Below are 4,201 nucleotides of genomic sequence, written 5' to 3'. Positions count from 1 at the left end.
CAAACCCATTGGTCTGGGCCAGTGGTTCTTCAAGTGTGGACCCTGGATCAGCAGCATCAGCATCACCTGGGTACTTGCTAGAAATGCAACTTCTCAGCCTCGACTCAGGCTTCTGAATCAGAGACTGTGAGATTCTGATGCACACTGATGTTTGAGACCTAGTCAGTCACTCAGGATGGTAAGCAAATGTTCAGAAACTTCTTTACTTCCTTCATTATTTGCTTTCTCTTCATTTTCCCTTGCTGGTTCTGTACTCTTGGCAGAAGTACAAGTTGAAACTTTTTTGAATGCAACACTCTCCCTTACCTCATAAGCACTTACAAGATCAGTTCTCTTGCAAGATTTCTGTATAAAGCTTACCCCATTGGCCCCAGAAATATTCTATTATCAAGGATGAAGAGAATAATGTCATATCCCAGTTTCCAAAGGATTCTATTGTTCTCAGAAAAGAGAGAAAAGTTAGACAAAGGCTTAGGGATTCAGGGGCTTCCCTGGTGTCTCAGAGAGTAAAGAATCTTCCTGCAATGCAGGAGACCCAGGTTGGATCCTTGGGTCAGGAATATTCCCTGGAAAAGGGAATGGCAACTCACTTCAGTACTCTTGCCTAGAGAATTCCATGGGCAGAGGAGCCTGGTGGGCTATGGTCCATGGGGTTGCAAAGAGTCAGACACAATTTTCAGGAGTCATGTTGCCAGATATGGTTTGCAAAGTGCTACCAGATTGCTAGGCAGAATGAGTTAAGTGTGCTCTTTGTTGCTAAATTTCTAAGAACTTTTAATAAGCTCAAGAGAATTCAGAATCTCCAAGAAAGCAACATAGTATCTAATGTTACCCAAATGTATCCATCCAGGGAACATATTCTACCTGAAATATTGTCTTAGAAAATATCCCAAGACACCTGCTGTGACCAAACCTCCCCCACCCAAATTCTTTCCCCAGTGGAGGGTCCTGGCGAGTTTTCTGATGAGTGTAGTATCAGTGAAACTTGACATAAGGATGGAAATTAAATCATCCATCATGAATATTTAGTGCTTACATTCCAAATTAGTGAGTGAATTCACTGACTTGACTTGACTTGACTTGAGAGTTCAAGTTCAAGTTCAACTTGGGGTTCAAGTTCTGGCTTGTGCTCAGTTTCATCAGTTCTGAGGATTTTGAGATGAGGGCGTTGGCCAGCATTTGGAGGTCTTCGTGCAGTTCTGACCCTCCATGAATGTTAAAATTCTGAAAGAGACTATCATATTTTATGGCATTTCAATTGCAGCAATTTATCCTTAACATTCGACTTCCCTTTTTATGACCATTACCATCTGACATTTGGAGCACTTTAGAACATTCCAATACAGTCTTAGCACCCTTTTACCTCAAAAGCAAATTTCACCAGACATCTTTAATCGCCTATTTCTACTTGAGAGCAAAATAAAGTAAAATTTAGACTGAAAATCTCTGACCCGAAGCCCAGAATAGACTGAACTACTTGATACTTTTTTCCACAATAAATGTCAGTAGATCAGATCATGCCTCCTGGTTACCAACTGAGTATCTGAGGGATTATTTGACCCCACTGCTGGTTTGGTTTGGGTCCATATCTGATACGGAGAAGGAAATGGCACCCCACTTCAGTACTCTTGCCTGGAAAATCCCATGGACAGAGGAGCCTGGAAGGCTGCAGTCCATGGGGTCACTGAGGGTCGGACACAACTGAGCGACTTCCCTTTCACTTTTCACTTTCATGCATTGGAGAGGGAAATGGCAACCCACTCCAGTGTTCTTGCCTGGAGAATCCCAGGGATGGGGGAGCCTGGTGGGCTGCTGTCTATGGGGTCGCACAGAGTCGGACACGACTGAAGCGACTTAGCAGCAGCAGCAGCAGCAGGAGTCTCACTGGCCTAGTTTGGTACCTACTTATTGATCCTGGCTATTCTCAGGTGGCTCAGTGGTAAAGAATCTGCCTGCGGGTTCAATCCCTGGGTTGTGAAGATCCCCTGGAGGAGGAAATAACCCACTCCAGTATTCTTGCTGGGAAATCCCATGGACAGAGGAGCCTGGTGGGCTACAGTTCAAGAGGTCACAGAGTCAAACATGACTGAATGACTGAGCACGCACACACTTGGAGAAATGAGCATATAGGAACATGAGCTTTAGGGTTAGGTACACCTGGATTCAAATCCTGTCTCTGCAATTTATAAATTGAGTTATCTTGATGATGTTAATATATCTTTTCAAACTTTGGTGGCAGAGAAATGAGTGTTCTGGAATTCTGGAATGCTGAAGGCAGCAGATATTTTTTCAGGGAAATCCAAGGACTGACTCTGCTTTTTTCCCCCATTACCTCCTCATGAGGGCATGGCCTGACCAATACTGATATGGGTTTGAGAACCAGAGGAAATAGTTTCGTTTTAAAGAATGCCTTTAAATGGAGAACCATAGTTTGTCAGTGAAAGTTATTTTGTAGTTCTGATATGCACCTGAGTATATAAAAATCAAGAATTTTTAACTCTTATAAGAATGAAACTTTTCAAAACTAGTGCATGTAAATGTGTACTTTCAGAGAACTTAGGGGCCAAAGGAAGCTAAAGTGAGACAAGTTATAATGGCCCCTGTTCTGTGTGGCCACCTTGATACATTTCTGCATCTTTACCTAAATAAGTTAGTTACATTGAGTAGGACAGAGGAAGTAAAGGAGGGAAAGAAGGAAAAAGGAAATTATATATATATTTTTTTCCCTCTCATATATATATATATATATGTATATATATATTTATAAAGGGAGAGATTCTCACAAATCATAATTCACCTTAAATGCTAACTTATACATGGGAATATGAATACATATTGTAGCCTATGTATAGGTACAACCCTATGTGGCCCTGTCTTTCACAATGTACCTATGGCCAATTCATGTTGATATATAGCAAAAACCATCACAATATTGTAATTATCCTCCAATTAAAATAAATTAATTTAAAAAAGAAAATATAATCGAAAACAAACCAAAGCTTGATTCAGACTCTTGAAAAATGACAAAGAAGGGAATAAATTCTGATTTCATACCTATTTCTTAAAACTTTTCTTTTATTCTGTTTCAGCCTCTCTCATACTTAAGAATGACTCCTTACCAAACTGTCTTTCTTATTCCTCTTTATTGCCCCAAATATTCTTGATATTTGACCTAGGAGGCCTTTCTGTTTTTCTTCCTTCTCTTCCTACTCATGTATTTTAAGGTTATTTTAATGTATATCAAACAAACCTCTGTTATTTCTTTAGTTTTCTTTCTTATTTTAGCATGATTTGGATACTGCCTGCGTTGGTCAGGTGTCTCCAGAGATACAGAACCAGTGATTCTGTTTATTTGGCATAATCCAAATGATGTATATATTAATATATATGTGTGAGAGAGATTGCAGGGAATCAGTTCACATGATTATGGAGGCTAAGATGTCCCAAGATCTGCAGTAGGCAACCTGGAGACCCAGGAGAGCTGATGGTATAGTTCCAGTCTGAGTCTGAAGGCCTGATACCCAGGAAATCCCACTGTGGAAGTTCCAGTCCAAACACTGGCAGGCTTGAGACCCAAGGAGAACCACTGTTTCACAAGTTCAAAGGCCAGAAAAAAACATTCTCTCAGCTCAGAGAAGTCAGCCAGGAGCAGTTTCCTCTTATTTAAGAGAGAACCTACTATATAGCACAGGGAACTCTCCTCAGTGTTCTTTGGTGACCTAAATGGGTTGTTGTTCAGTCACCTTGTCATGTCCGATCCTTCATGATTCCATGGTTTTCATGAGGTTCTCACAGCAAGTATACTGGGGTGGTTTGCCATTCCCTCCACCAGAGTTTTGTCAGAACTCTCCAATATGACCTGTCCATCTTGGGTGGCCCTGCATGGCATGGCTCATAGCTTCATTGAGTTACACAAGCCCCTTTGCCATGACAAGGCAGTGAGCCATGAAGGGGTAGACCTAAATGGAAAGGAAATCCAAAAAGGGGAGTATATGTAAACATAAAGCTGATTCACTTTGCTGAATTTTCTGCTGCTGATTCACAGCAGAAACTAATGCAGCATTATAAAACAACTATACTCCAATAAAAACAACAACAAAAAAGGAGAGGATCTGCCTTTTTTGTCCTATTCAGGCCTTTAGCTGATTGGATGGAGGGTACCACGTTGGGTAGGGCAATCTACCTTACTCAGTTTGTGGAT

This window comes from Bos grunniens, chromosome 25 (genome assembly GCF_055505025.1).
Source record: "Bos grunniens cultivar Pamir isolate PY7600 chromosome 25, Bosgru_T2T1.0, whole genome shotgun sequence".
NCBI lineage: Eukaryota > Metazoa > Chordata > Mammalia > Artiodactyla > Bovidae > Bos > Bos grunniens.
The sequence above is the reverse complement of the archived record's forward strand: the minus strand, read 5'-3'. Positions refer to the sequence as shown.